The sequence below is a fragment of the Staurois parvus genome, unplaced genomic scaffold (genome assembly GCF_062004578.1).
Source record: "Staurois parvus isolate SC_StPar_1 unplaced genomic scaffold, SC_StPar_1.0 ptg000988l, whole genome shotgun sequence".
Classification (NCBI taxonomy): domain Eukaryota; kingdom Metazoa; phylum Chordata; class Amphibia; order Anura; family Ranidae; genus Staurois; species Staurois parvus.
This window is the reverse complement of record NW_028318784.1, coordinates 6,157,605-6,173,917: the sequence shown is the minus strand read 5'-3', so window position 1 is coordinate 6,173,917 and position 16,313 is coordinate 6,157,605. Positions and strand designations below refer to the sequence as shown.

Sequence of the window (16,313 nt, the reverse complement as noted above, 5' to 3'; positions counted from 1 at the left end):
GTGTATTATGCAGACATCTTTTGTGACCCTCACGGAGGCCATTTTATTCAGTTGGTTTGTACTAGCCATGGCTTTCTATTGTCTTTTTTTTGGCTTTTATCTGTCTATCACTGGTCCAGTGTGTCTTAAAGAATATGTAAACACTTGCCTTGTAAAAAAAACCCATTCAGTTTGAAATAGAAATGTAAGGCAAAACATTTGTGTATAGATATAAAAAAAAATAAAAAATACTAATTTCCTCTTTTTTACAAGTGATCAGATGTCCTTTAAACTCCATTTGCTGAGTTGAGAACAGAGAGCTGGAGTAGGAGAAACAGCATTACACTGAAATTCCTAGTGAATGGCTGTCAATGTGGGGGGGGGGGGGGTCGTGTGATCAGAAGCCTGATCATTGGAGGAGAGCAGACTGAGTTTCCAGCACAGCTAGAGAACTGACCACTCATGCCTTGTGTGGTCTGTTTTTAATAGGAAAGCACACAAAGGAAGCAATACAAAGAGAGCAGGATACGTTTTCATACAAGCACATGGTATAGCAGGAACATGTCAGGAATATGAAATGTTGGGTTTACATATCCTTTAAGCAGAAAAATTGTAGAATAAAGACATTCCTACTATTAGTTCTCCATTTTTTCAGCATCTGATATGACACATTCAGTAGTGACTGGATTAGGTGACAGAGTTTCTTGTGTAACTATAAATGTTGGATTTATTTTCCTGACACTGCTGTTGAATATCTAATCACTACTGCTACTGGCTATACTATGACTTGCAGAATATCCACAGAAATAGAAAGAAGGAATTAAAAGGTGTTTTAACAGGTGCATAAAGTGGCATCTATAGATGTTGAAAAATGGGCAAAAAACAGGTCTTGGGGTCAGCTATTCCCATAACTTGTGGCTGTCCTTTCAAATGCAATACACAGGCAACTGGTTAATGAATGGTGATAGGTCTGGCCAGTTCTGAGCTTGGTTGTAGATTGTCCAGAATAGTGGGAAATAAACAAAATTTACTTCTGTTTTCCTCTCTACTGTATTGGCAACAAAAATTGTCCTATTACTTGATTCAAGTAAGGTGTTTATTATTTTAATGTATATATATATATTTTTTTCTTTTTACTTAGAATTACAATCATCTCATGAACTGAAAGAAGAAACTTTCCAGAGCTCCTTTGCTTTCAGTTTTGGTGAGTTTTTTTTTTGGACTTTTTTCAAATTCTGTTTTTGTGTCTTAAAGTGATGTTAAACTATCAGATGTTCAAGCACTGTAAAGCAGATTTAATCACATACTGAATATGCAGCTTCTTTATTTTATAATCCTTGCCTGTGTTTCAGTTTAAGCTGGAGACATTAACTGTTTCAGGGTGATTCCTTTCTCATGCAACATTCTGTAGAGCCACCCTCCGCTCTCAAAAAAAAAAAAAAAAGTCATCAGCTACAAAGCTGTAGCTGTTGACTTTTAATATAAGGATAGTTACATGCCCAGGTGTCCGGTGATGTCCTCAACTGAGCCGATTTCCTTAATCGGCTTCGGGTACAGGCACTGGCAACTTAACTAAGGGAAACCAGAAGTGAAGCATTCTGGATTCACAGCCGGTGTCCTACTGTGCATGCATAAGCGGCACTGTGCTTTCTGATTGGCCCGCTGTTTTCTGGGGCCTGTGATGTGTCCCAAAAGGATGCGGGGGGGGGGGGAGGAAAGGCCGGAGATTACTGTGTTAAACTCAGCCAGAAGTGGGAGTTCCAAATGTGGCAGTGGAGGGGGGGGGGGCATGCCAACAAGTGGAACTTCCCATTTTGGGTGGAGTACCACTTTAAGCCATACATGGGTTGAAAATCAGTTGGATCAGCATGGACCTCACAAAATTTGATCAATGTATGAACCTCCCAAAATTCAATCCATGTATGAACAGGCTGATGGATTTTCCCCATCATTGGCAGCATTGATTGATATATTCTGATGGCATGGAAGTCTCTTCTCTCTCACAATACAATACCCTGAGCTTAATGTAAAAAAAGAATTTTCGGCAATTAAAAAAATAATTAAAATAATGTTGGACCTCACAACGTTGTTTTATTATTTTTTAAATAATTTTGAATGCCATTTCTATGCAGCTGAGCTGCAATATGTAGGTGGGGTGTTGTGTGGGTATGGCTTTGGCTTGAGTGTAGGCGGAGACACAGGGGGCCCCATTATCTCTTATTGCCCGGGGGCCCCATGAGTTGTTAGTCCGCCCCTGCTCCCTACACTGTGTACAATAACAGAAACACACAACCCCATAGTCTAGGATGGCAAGGCCCTCACCTGCATCTCCCCCTCCCCTTCTCCATCTCTCTTCTACAAGCTAGTAGGCTGACTGGAGACTGCACTGTCCACTGTTAACTATATCCTGTGAAGACTGGAAGTTCAGGGAAGTAGCACTGAGAGGCTAGGAGCTAGCAGTATTCAAATTTGTAAACTGCAAGTGCTGGGTAAGAATTTTAACAAATAGTTTACTTGGGAATAAATATTTTTATTGTACTCAATATGCTAAACTAAAAAATGCTGAGGACAAATGTGTTACTAAACCCACAGCAGTAAAATCAGTCTGTATACGCAGTAAAGCATGCTTGTTATAGTCACTGTGGAACCTAAGGGGTTAATCCTCTGCATTATGTAAAAAGTCTGTTTGATCCTGACTTCACTGATTCCCCCCTTCTTCCAGTGTCCCCTTTTTATCTCCTGTTAAGACATATCATATGGAGCCACTCTGCACATGCTCAGTTTGGTGTGTATTGCAAGAGAGTTTTTTTTGTATCTTGGGAGAGTGCATGTGACCAGCACAGGGCCAATCAACACTGTCCAGACACAGAAGTCAGGGGTTGTGAATCCTCCTAGAGCAAAATGAAAACTCCCCCTACAAGCTTTAACAAGTGCTCTGCTGGACACTGATAGAAGTCACAAAACTGCTCTAACTGCTGATGAGAAAAGGTATTTAGCAGATTATATTTACTAAAATAATTGCACATCCATGTTCTGTGTAATGTGGGAGACCAGATATAGTGAATGCAGGGTCCTGGGTTTAGTAACACTTTAACTCTTGAAGATGAAGAGAATGGGAGTATCGGATATTAGGTTAGTAAAGTTGCTTAGGGTAGACTGACAAAATTAAAGCCCAACTCCGGGCCACTACAAAAAAAAATCCCTGGCAGTGGGGCTGTGCCTGCACTTCAAGGGGGAATTGCTCATTTTGGTCTATGGGAACAAAAAAAGATTTACAGGTGAAACTCGAAAAATTTGAATATCGTGCAGAAGTTCATTTATTTCAGTAATGCAACTTAAAAGGTGAAACTAATATATGAGATAGACTCATTACATGCAAAGCAAGATAGTTCAAGCCGTGATGTGTCATAATTGTGATGATTATGGCTTACAGCTCATGAAAACCCCAAATCCACAATCTCAGAAAATTAGAATATTGTGAAAAGGTGCAATATTCTAGGCTCAAAGTGTCCCACTCTAATCAGCTAATTAAGCCATAACACCTGCAAAGGGTTCCTGTGCCTTTCAATGGTCTCTCAGTCTGGTTCAGTAGGAATCACAATCATGGGAAAGACTGCTGACCTGACAGTTGTGCAGAAAACCATCATTGACACCCTCCATAAGGAGGGAAAGCCTCAAAAGGTAATTGCAAAAGAAGTTGGATGTTCCCAAAGTGCTGTATCAAAGCACATTAATAGAAAGTTATGTGGAAGAAAAAGGCGCACAAGCAGCAGGGATGACCACAGCCTGGATAGGATTGTCAGGAAAAGGCCATTTCACTTGTAAATAATGTTGCATACATACCCCTTTACAACATTCAGGAACTATCCCCTTAAACTTGACACCTATGTCCAGAAAACATTACCAAAAGTCACTACTTATCCACATTCTAAGTGTTGCAAGGGCTTGGATACCAACTTTTGCACGATATTCAAATTTTTTGAGTTTCACCTGTACTTGCCTGATCCTCCACTCCTCTTCGCAAATAGACCAGTCCCCTCAGATCAGCATTGGACCTGATGATGCCAAGGGACAGTCCACTGCCGGAGCATAAGGGAACACCATCTCCAGGGAAGCAGAGGATCAGCTAAGTAAAACTGTTTCTCCTCTTCCTTAGACACATGAGCGACTAACCCTTGCAGTGGGGCCTTCAACATTTTCCTCAGAATGGATTTTAACTGTTGTGTCTTTAAAGCATATGCATTTAGAGCACTAGGTCTTGGTGACCTGGTGATATGCTATTATCAAGATGTGCATTTTGCTGCGTTGTATGCTGGGAAGATTCTTTGAGGCAGACCCACTGGAAAATTTGGAGTTTGGGTGGTTACGCTTAGAGATGCTTGTCAGTGTGTGGAACCTGAACAACCCTATATTTTTTTTCATCTGGATCTTTTCTTACATACACAGATAGCAGGCTGATAGCAAGGAAGAGCACAGGATTGAACTTAGCAGTGTGTTACTGCCTCTTTAACACCCAATCAACATGTACTACTTTTACTGTAGTAAAGGAAAGTGAGGTTCCGGTTAGGGTGGTGATTCCTTAGTTAGAAAACTGGACAAACAGAATTTACTTTTTTTGAGGGGCTGGTAAGAAAGTTTACATTCTTTTTGTATTGCATTTGTGAATTTGCTGACACTTCCACTTTAAAACAGAACTACAGGCAAAATGTGTATTTCCCATGCAGTGGGGCTGTGCCCGCGCTGCATGGGTAACTGTTCATTTTGTCCAGGGGTGCAAGGAAAAGCTATACTTACCCGATCCTTCAATCCTCTGGAAAACCTTGCTCCCCCACATCAAGCGGTGGACAGTTTACATTCTTTTTGTATTGCGTTTGTGAATTTGCTGACACTTCCACTTTAAAACAGAACTCCAGGCAAAATGTGTATTTCCCATGCAGTGGGGCTGTGCCCGCGCTGCATGGGTAACTGTTCATTTTGTCCAGGGGTGCAAGGAAAAGCTATACTTACCCGATCCTTCATCCTCTGGAAAACCGTGCTCCCCCACATCAAGCGGTGGACTTTTTCTGCTGTCCCCACATCCAGAGCCAGTCTATGGGCTTGCTGACATTAGGAACAGTCCATTCACAATAACGCTAATAGCGTTTGGGGGAGGCAGGAGTAGTGGGGGCCGGCCTTGAACTCGGAGAATCAGCAGATTAGGGAAGTATATCTTTGCTTTGCTATCCCATAGAACTAGAAGTTAACCCATTCTGTGCGGGCATAGATCCACTGCATGGGAAAATAACATTTTTGCCCGGATTTCTTCTTTAAGTGTTTTGTGCCTTTTTCATGTGTTTGGAGTATATAAAATCCATTTTCCAACAGAAAATACTGAAAGATTGTATCATTTATTTTTGGAAAGTGAGAGCACTTTAGTAATTTTAACTCTAGCAGAAAAAAATAGCAATTTTCACCAGCAATTGTGTTCTAATACTCTATGAAACCTGAGCTTAGAGCATGATATGAAGTTGCAGCATTAAACCCATTCTATTAAGCTTCTTTTACACTCCCTAAAAAGTTTTGCTTTTCAAAAGACAGTAAAAGGGTGTTTAAATGCTGCCACCTCCTAATGCCTGATTTTTTAATTCTCTTTTTTTGTTTTTTTTTTCTTTGTCGAATGGCAATTTTGCATTCTGGGAGCGCATCACAACTGCAAGCCACGCATTTATAGCGCAGCCCTATTCACTTTCATTTGAGAGTTTGACAGTTTGTGTCATCTGTCACACTCGGCATGTAGCATTAATGCAAAGCATCACGGCAGTAGCAATGTGTACTGATTCGAGTGGCATCATGTCTGCTTGTATGTGGACAGTTGGGGACCGGTAAAACTGCTGATCAACCACTTATTTTTTACCACCTCCTGGCCACCAGTTTAGAAGACATGCAGATTGTCTCAAAAAATTGCATCCTATATAACTGACAATAGAACAAGCAAGACAAACTGTCTAGTTAAAAAAAATAATCGTACTATGTTTTACAGTAATAAAAAGAAATATCCTATAGAAAAACCTCTGGAGCTTTTCATGCAGAAAAATGTTTGCATTCCTCGATTAAAAGAAAAAAAAAAGCATCTTTTATTTTTACTTACTACATATAACTTGTAAGTAATTTTGTTACATAGCCTTAAAGCATTACTAAACCTACAACATTAAAATCAGTCTGTATATGCAGTAATGCATGCTTGTTATACTCACTGTGGACCTAAGGGGTTAATCCTCTGCATTGTGTAAAAAGACCATTTAATCCTGACTTCTCTGCTCCTTCTCTTCAAATGTCCACAAACCGTACCCATTCTGCACATGCTCAGATTAGTATGTACAGTTGCAAGAAAAAGTATGTGAACCCCTTGGGATTACGTGGAGTTTTGCATGAATTGGGCGTAAAATGTGCTCTGAACGTCATCTAAGTCACAACAATAGAAGAACACAGTCTGCTGAACATAATACTACACAAACATTAGATGTTGCCATGGTTTAATTGCACATAACATGTAAACATTCACAGTGCAGGGAGGAAAAAGTATGTGAACCTTTGGACTTAATAACTGGTTGACCCTCCTTTGGCAGCAATAACCTCAACCAAACGTTTCCTGTAGTTGCAGATCAGACCTGCACAACGATCTGGAGTAATTTTGGACCACTCCTCTTCACAAAACTGTTTCAGTGTAGCAATATTCTTGGGATGTCTGGCATGAATCGCTCTCTTAAGGTCATGCCACAGCATTTCAATGGGGTTGAGGTCAGGACTCTGACTGGGCCACTCCAGAAGGCGTATTCTGTGCTGTTGCAGCCATTGTTTTGTTGAATTACTTGTATGCTTTGGGTCATTGTCCTGTTGCATCACCCATCCTCTGCGGAGCTTCAGTTGGCGGACAGATGGTCGTACGTTTTCCTGCAAAATGTCTTGATAAACTCTGGAATTCATTTTCCCATCAATGACAACAATCCATCCAGGCCCTGAGGCAGCAAAGCAGCCCCAAACCAGGATGCTCCCTCCGCCATGTTTCACAGTGGGGATGAGGTTTTGATGTTGGTGTGCTGTGCCTTTTTTTCTCCACACATAGTGTTGTGTGTTCTTCCCAAACAACTCAATCTTGGTTTCATCTGTCCACAGTATATTTTGCCAGTAGTGCTGTGGAACATCCAGGTGCTCTTTTGAAAACTTCAAACGTGCTGCAATATTCTTTTTGGCCAGCAATGGCTTCCTCCGTGGTGTCCTCCCATGTACTCCATTCTTGTTTAATGTTTTCCTTATTGTAGATGTGTCAACAAAAATGTTAGCATGTGCCAGAGATTTCTGTAGGTCTTTAGCTGACACTCTGGGATTCTTCTTTACCTCATGCAGCATTCTGCGCTGTGCTCTTGCAGTCATTTTTACAGGACGACCACGCCTAGGGAGAGTAGCAACAGTGCTAAACTTTCTCCATTTGTAGACAGTCTGTCTTACCGTGGACACATGAACATCAAGGCTTTTGGAGATACTTTTGTAACCCTTTCCAGCTTCATGCAAGTCAACAATTCTTGATCGTAGGTCTTCTGAGAGCTCTTTTCTGCGAGGCATGGTTCACATCAGACAGTGCTTCTTGAAACCAGTAAACCCAAAACAGGTGTGTGTTTTTTAAGGGCAGGACAGCTGTCAGCAACACATCCAATATCATCACACTGATTGGAGTCAAGGTCGGCTCACTCCTGGCTCCAATTAGCTCTGGGAGAAGTCATTAAGCTAGGGCCTCACATACTTTTTCCTCCCTGCACTGTGAATTTTTACATGTTATGTGCAATTAAACCATGGCAACATCTAATGTTTGTGTAGTATTATTTTCAGCAGACTGTGTTCTTCTATTGTTGTGACTTAAATGATGTTCAGAGCACATTTTATGCCCAATTCATGCAAAACTACACGTAATCCCAAGGGGTTCACATACTTTTTCTTGCAACTGTATTTCTGGAGAGGGTTTTTTTTTTTCTTGGGAGAGTGCATGTGATCACCAAAGGGCCAATCAGCACTGTCCAGACAAAGATCAGGGGTTCTGCATCCTCCTACAAGCTTTAACCAGTGCTCTGCTGAACACTGATAGAAGTCACAAGTTTGCTCTAACTGTTGATGATAAAAGATATTTAGCAGTTTAAACTGACTAAAATAATTGCATTTCCATGTTGTGTGTGCTGTGGGAAACCAGATAGAGTGAATGCATAGTCCTGGGTTTAGTAACACTTTAAATACAAACAGTAGTTGCTATATGACAAGCATGTTCAATTAGTCTCCTTGCAAAAGAACTGCTGACAAGGAATGATCAGATAAGAGATTGTATTATTTAGCTCTGAGCTGTGTCCTGCATTACTAATCAGGAAACAAACAAGCTTATAAATTGAACAAATATGGCTTCCTGCCTTGTGCATGTGTAATGACAAATTATCTAGACAATTATTAAATGCATCAATTATTTCATGCAGCTCTCTGATCATTAATACATCATTAAATGCAAGTAGTGTAAATACCTGAATTTGACCTGGTATCAGCCTCTTGCAGTCCCTGTACAACAGAGCTGAAGTGTGAGAGGGGGGGAGCAGCATAAGGAGCCAATTAGTTTATATCCTGAATGCTGATTGGAAGAGAAAGCAGAGTGGCAGAAAGATCAGCTCATCACTGTGCTGCTTCTCCTTTCACTGACCAGTCACAGGCTGGGGGTGGGTCAGGGATGACCGGAGATCAGAGGAAGTGTGTTGAATGATGCTGATCCTAAGACTGAGGACATCTAGTGGCAGGAAAATACTGCGGGCGAAATCTCTGGATTGAAGTTACATACTGGGTCAAAAGCTGTATTTGTTATTTTATTTTTAATGAGCTATTCATATTTATCTTGTTATTTTTGCTGAGGTTCTGCCTTATCACATTGAGATATTTACTTTGAGCCTGGGTCCACATATATGCGGAGTGGTATATTGCATGTGATTCGAACAGAAACATTTCGTATGGATCTAATCGCACCGCACCAAAAAGGTGCAGGACCCTTTTTTTGGTTTGCACTAGAATCGGATCGTATGGATATTCACACCTATGTGATCCAATTCTGCACATCGCACCGCATTTTGTGGACCGCTTTCGGGGTGTTGTTAACATAACATACACACCCCCAGTGGTTCGCATGAGCGGGGTGCGATTCTGATGCTGTGCGGAATTTGCACAGAAAACACTGCGAATTCCGCACCGCATCATTGTGAACAAGGGCTTAAGGAGAAGTATGGACTTAGAAAAAAAGTTACATATTCACCTCCATTAGACAGATGTTGCAGCTGCCACTCGCAGCTCTAAGCCCGAGAAACTAAGCGATCACATGACTGCTTTTAATTGATTAATTTGTATATTGTTATTTTTGTTACAAACTGCTGCACTTTCTGGTATATGGTTTGTTTAATTGTGGTAAAAAGTGATACACAATTGGGGTTTAGCAGTCTTGTACACCTTGAATTTTATTCATGGAGTGTGGTTTTAAAGGCAGAGGTGGAATAATATATATAATTTTATTTTAACATGACCACTGATTGGTCAGTTCTCAGTCTGCTCTTAACAGAGAGCGGTGACTGTCAGTTACTGCTCTCTGTTTGCCGCTCAAAAACTCACTGGAGCACTGGACAGAGTAGAGGGAGCAAAATCAGCTGGTCTAACCTCTCAGGATCCAGGTGGATCCCAACAATTAAAAAAATACACAGTATTTCGAAGAACATTTAGGACATTTAAGGAGCTTTGTAAGAATCAAAGAGCTCTTTCTATTTCTTATCAAATTTTAGTCGGCATCTACTCCAAACAGGACCCAACTTACTTCCTCAAATGGGAAAAAAGACCTGAATACCAAATTCTGTGACAGCCAAAAGGACAGAATACAAATATTCACACATAATGCCTCAATTTGCAGTAAATACCAAGAAACCAACTCTTACAAGATTTGTATTGCGCTGGTACAGGACACCTACTGTTCTCGCCAAATATTTGTCACAAAAGTGTTTGTGATGTGCGACTCTTAAGGAAACTAAATTTCATATTTTTTAGACTTGCCCAACATCATGCTTGTTTTGCGCGACAGGTCATCTAAATAATGTTGCATACATACCGCTTTCCAACATTCAGGAACTATCCTCTTAAACTTGACACCTACGTCCAGAAAACATTACCAAAAGTCACTACTTATCCACCTTCTAAGTGCTGCAAGGGCTTGCATACCAAGCACCTCGAAAACAACATACCCTGTCTATAGTGGCTCACTGGTTTGCCAGGTTGAATGATATACAGTGTATGGAACACCCTACTCCTTCCCCTAGGGGCAAATCAGAAGCCCATACAGCTAGAGGGTTTTATTAGCAACAATTCTATCACCTGAATATTTGCAGTACTGAGAGGTCCTCACCTTTCCATTGACTGTTCTCTGGATCCTGGTTGCTGCCCTTTTCCCCCCACTCCATTTTTTTCTTTTCTTTTCTTTTCCTTTTCTTCTCTTTTCTTCTCTTTTCCCCTTTTCTCTTACACTCTCCTTAGAAGTGTTCTTTAAATCCCCCATGCTCTGTACCTATATTCTTCCTTCCCTGGACCTTAGTGATACTCCCCTTAACTCCTATATAAAAACCAAAAGAAAACTGGTGGTCACCTGATTCACAGACATACCCAGGATATTCCCTTCCCTGGGAGCTGAAGCATAGTGGGAGGTGCACTTTATATTATCTATATACACTAAGCTATGTTGAATTGTTTCTATAAATATTTGTACTCATTCTGGGAATTAGGAGCTTTGTAACTCCCCAGCTTGGGAATCTGTTCTACTATTTATATGTCCTGGTGACCACTATATATGCAGTACAGAAAGTAATTGGACATCCAAAAATTTTGAGTTGTCATAGAAACAGGAGGTGAAGGGAAATTGTCCAGTTGGGAAACTTTCTCTGTCTTGGTTACCATGGGTATGAATACAAATTGTGAAAATGAATCCCCAATTAAGTCACAGATCACAATAAAAATGGTACATTGGCTGTCACCAACCCCAACTCTACCTAAACCTAGAATTAAAATTTTCTAGATCTCCTAGAAACCTTAGAAAGAATATTACTTTAATAAAGTAGTTCTAAATCCTGAAGGTTTTTACTGTAATGCATTCTCTGCATTAAGGTAAAAAACCTTCAAGAGGTAGTAAAGTCCGCTTTGTAACTTTTGCCTACAGGTAAGCTTATAATAAAGCTTACCTGTAGGTAGAATGAATACAACCAAAACGCACCGTTAAGGAGATATTCCAGTGAGTAGCAGCTGGGGACCGCACTGCACTCTCAATGGATGGCATACTCAAGTATGCTGCCCATTGAGTACTGTGTGCCGAGTTTGCTGTCCGTTGAGAGTGCTGTGCCATGATAATGGCTCCCCCATGCATGCATGTGAATGAGGTCATTGCGGCTCAGCCATTCAAACAGCCAGAGCCTGCAAACCAGGCAGGAAGACCAGGTGAAGATGGAATCCCTGTCAGCGGTGACGGTGCACCATTGGATTGATCCTTTCTATAGGTAAGTCTGATATAAAGTGCTAATATGCGGTGCATATAGTGGCTCACTGGTTTGCCAGGTTGAATGATATACAGTGTGCACATTATGGTTTAAACCTGCGGGGGGGGTGCTTTTTTTGGTAACAATTTACTACCACTTTTAGTGTGCTGCTCCCCCCGGCCCCCCAAAATTCTTACCTGAGCCTGATCTCAATCAAACGATCTACACAAGAGCAACCTCTCTTTCAGCTCTCTGTCTCCTCATGGGACAGACAGGCAGCAATGGGACCCATTGGCTCCTGCTGCTGTCAATCACAGCCAGTAGAGAGTGGGGAAGGGGTGGGGCCAAGCCACACTCTGTGTGTCAATGGGCCCACAGAGCTGGCTCAGGAGCAAGCATGTGCGAGTGCACCAATAGCAAGTGGCTTGCTATGGGGGCATTTGGAATGTGGGGGAGCAGACAGCGCCGGCGAGGGACCTGGGAAGGGGATTGGGGCTGCTCTGTGCAGAACCATTGCAGAGAACAGGTAAGTATAACATATTTGTTATTTTTAAATCTGAAGCTTCACAATCACTTTAAATTTCATCCTTGGTGTCCCAGTCCTCCCACCTACCTTTCTGTGCACCCCCCCCCCTTTACTTCCAAATGCAAACTTTAATTCCAGCTGTCTTCTGGCCAGTCTGATGAAGTTATGGGTCTTTCCTTTTCTTGCTTGCTTTTGGCAGTGATTGATCTTGATCTGTGAGCACCATTCGGTACAGCAGTGCTATAAGCCCAAGCTAGCATGATAATGCGCCCACACAGGGGGTAAATCTATGACAGCCTTGACTTACAAGAAGTGGCTGATTGGCACTGGCCATCATTAAACTTGGAAGTGGGCTATGTTGAGAAGCAGAGGAGGGTGAGGAATGCTAAAATAGCTTTTTTTTGTACACCAGAAGAAGTGAAATATATGAAAAAGCAGAGTTCTTCTTTATTTTTTTTTCATGCTACCGGTTTGAACACACAGGCAACCCTAAGTGTGTGCTTAGTTTGCCTAACCTGACCTGTCTTTTTTTTTTCTAATTGTATCACAATACTTGTCACATTAAAAATATCCTGTTACCTAACATGAATATATTCGAAGGCAAAATCAATACATCAACGACTGAATCTGGCACATCAGCTTCCCTGCTCCCACTAACCACAGCCCAGAACAATTAAGACAAAAGATTCAGCAGGAAGAAATTCCATTATTTCAAAGGCTCCTAAGGTTGGTTGAAAAAAAAAACAAAAAAACCAAACTTCTAAATTTAGAGCTGCAGAAATTGTAAGGAAAACACTGAACATATGTTACGCATTTAACACTAGCATATAATTAAAGAAGAACATATTTTCTTCACTTTTTAGATCACTCCAGGTCTGAGAAAAACGTATAAATTTACTGGGTAATTTCCTTCTATTTCACAGACTTTTCCACAAATAAAAAAGGACCTGCTGTAGACCCATTGCTTGATGACAATATAATATCATTATATTTGTGACTAGTGATGTAGGCTGTTATTTGCTCCTCAGCTCAGGAGATGAGATATGACCAGTACACCCTCTGGGAGAATGTTTTTTTTTTCATAAGGCTTCCAATACTCCCCACTGAAAGATTCCCCCTTTATTGCTGTTCTGGGGACAACCGAAAATTTGGGATTTTCTTTTACTTTCACTTTCTATGATGATGATAAATAGGACAAATAGAGAGGTGAATCTCCCTAATGGGGGCAGGCTTAGCAAAAATAACCCAATCCATCACCACTTTGTCCAAAATTAAAATATAAAACATTTAGCCTTCAGTTATATTTTAACAACTTGGGTGGTGGTAGATGTTTTTTGAAAAAGTGATATCAAGGATGCCGTCAAGGCACACAGATTAAATATATGAAGTGAGTGGCAGTACCTGGAAGAGAGCAGGTGTAAAGGAGGTGGCGTACTAACAAGAGCATGTGCATGGTGCCATCTGTGATTGTGGGCCCAGAGACCTCATTTCTGCCCAAGTTCTCTTTGGAATCTCATGGTCAGGCATGGTCATACTTGTGTGAAAGTGAATATATATACAGTTGTGCTCAAATTAATAGCAGTCAGACATCACTAACCTGATGAATCACTGTTTTTGGTAGAAATGATATTTCTACATGGCAAATAATTTACTAGCAGGTGTAGTAGAGTAATAGAAATCCAACAGGCCCAACAGTCATGACATGCATGCTGCTGATTCTGTGTAATTGAATCACTAATTGAAAGGGGCATGTTCAAAATAATAGCAGTGTGGAGTTCTATTAGTGAGGTCATTCATTCTTTGAAAAACAGGTGGCAATTGATACCCTTATTTAAGGAAGGAAGGCAGCAAATGTTGTACATGCTGGTTACAGGGCATTTCTCTCTGAGGAATTGTGAGGAAAATGGGTCGTTCCAGACATTGTTCAGAAGAACAGCGTACCTTGATTAAAAAGTTGATTGGAGAGGGGAAAACATATAAAGAAGTGCAGAAAATGATAGGTTGCTCAGCTAAAATGATCGCAAATGCTTTAAAATGGCAACCAAAACCTGAAAAACGTGGAAGAAAGCGAAAAACTACCATTCGAATGGATAGAAGAATAGACAAAATGGCGCGGACTCAGCCAACAATCAGCTCCAGGAAGATCAAAGAAGGTCTAAAGTTAACTGTGAGTACTGTTGCAATTAGAAGACGCCTATGTGAAGCCAAGCTGTCTGCAAGAAGCCCCCGCAAAGTCCCACTGTTGAAAAAAAGACGTGCTGAAGAGGTTACAATTTGCCAAAGAACACATTGACTGGCCTAAAGAGAAATGGCACAACATTTTGTGGACTGATGAAAGTAAGATTGTTCTTTTTGGGTCTAGTGGCCAGAGACAGTTTGTCAGACGACCCCCAAACACTGAATTCAAGCCACAGTACACTGGGAAGACAGTGAAGCATGGTTGCGCAAGCATCATGATATGGGGACGTTTCTCATACTACGGTGTTGGGCCTATTTATCGCATACCAGGGATCATGGATCAGTTTGAATACATCAGAATACTTGAAGAGGTCATGCTGCCTTATGCGGAAGAGGAAATGCCCTTGAAAAGGGTGTTCCAACAAGACAACGACCCCAAACACATCAGTAAACGTGCAACATCTTGGTTCCAGACCAACAAGATTGACGTTATGGAGTGGCCAGCCCAATCCCCGGATCTTAATCCAATAGAAAACTTGTGAGGTGACATCAAAAATGCAGTTTCTGAGGCAAAACCAAGAAATAGAGAACTGTGGAATGTAGTCCAATCATCCTGGGCTGGAATACCTGTTCACTGGTGCCAGAAGTTGGTTGACTCCATGCAACACAGATGTACAGCAGTTCTCAGAAACAGTGCTTATACAACTAAATATTCATTAAGTGATTCAAAGGAAAGCAAAATCTTCAAACATTTTTCAGTTTATATAGTGAATGTTTGAGTTTGTAAAGAAGAATACAAACACTGCTATTTTTTTGAACAGTGTAATATTCACTTTTCTTCAATTTTTTTTAGAGGAACACAAATTAGATATATTTTTCTTCATGTTTTGATTTGGAATAGAATGTGTAGTGTTCCCAATGCATTTGTGTGTATGGAAATAAAAGCTATTAGAAGGATTTTGAGCTTTATTCACTTTTTTCAACACACTGCTATTATTTTGAACACAACTGTATGTGTATATATATATATATATATATATATATATATATATATAAAAAGAATTGTTCCATGCTGACCATTGATTAATACAGAAAGTTTGAGGTTCAAGCCTAACTCTTTGCTGGTTATTCGAAATGGAAGCTTTCAACATACCTGAGATTCCTTTGTCAAGCTTTATACATTTTAAAATTATACAGCATGACAAAGCAATATAAGTTATCCTGAAAGCTTGCATCTTTAAAAACATAAAGTGTATCTAGATCCAAATACAAAAATGTGATATATTTATATTTTATATTGAAGCGTACCAAATCTTAAATGTGGTGGGCCCATTAGATTCCTTTTTTTAGGCTTTTCTGTTTCTGTTTTTGCACCTGGTAATCCAGCTAGAAACATTCTTCGTCTTAGGATGGATCCACTCTATGGGGGAGCAATGGAACCACCCTTGGACAGCTGCGTTGTCAATCCAGGGAAAGGGCAGTGTTAGATTCACTAGCAAATTTAGGTGAACCTGGCCAACATATTAGACAGGTTCCCCGCCGCCCTATAGCACAATTACTGCTACAGGGCAGCAAGGCTGTGCAAAATCATGTATATATATGTGATTTTGCATTTCCGGGTAGGGGGTGCACGAGTGCCGCCCTACCTGTGACACCATTGGTGGCTACAGCTGTCGATCACCAGATCCCAGCTGGAGATTCCCCGCCAACACCCGGCAATCACTGAGGAACACTGACAGGGGAGAGATCTGATTGTAAACAACACAGATCTCTCCCCTGTCAGAGCAGAGCAATACAAAGCAGTATGTCTCCCTAGTAAAACACACACATAGTAAAACAGCACACAGCACACAGATAACCCTTTGATTGCCCCAGATGTTAAATCCTCTGGAGGGCACGTGGTTAAAGCCAAACTACAGCTAATGTTTTTTAAGCTGTTGCAGCAACAGGTTTTTTGGGGGATAACATAAAAAGAATAACAGTTGACAACCATTGTATTTACCCCTGTCAGTGTTCTATGGTTTGTCTTATCCCTCTGTCTCCCAGTTTTGCTGGACAGCTTGGTCTGTTAA

General features: G+C 40.9%; 1 long non-coding RNA gene across 4 annotated transcripts in view; it reads left to right on the top strand.

The window, feature by feature from the left end:
- LOC149441411 (uncharacterized) overlaps positions 1–16,313 on the top strand; it is a 648,839-nt gene that overhangs the window by 583,810 nt on the left and 48,716 nt on the right. For all 4 annotated transcript variants that reach the window (XR_016307379.1, XR_016307378.1, XR_016307380.1 and 1 more), the window contains one exon: positions 1,121–1,183. This is a non-coding gene — a long non-coding RNA (uncharacterized LOC149441411). The remainder of the gene's footprint in view (positions 1–1,120; positions 1,184–16,313) is intronic.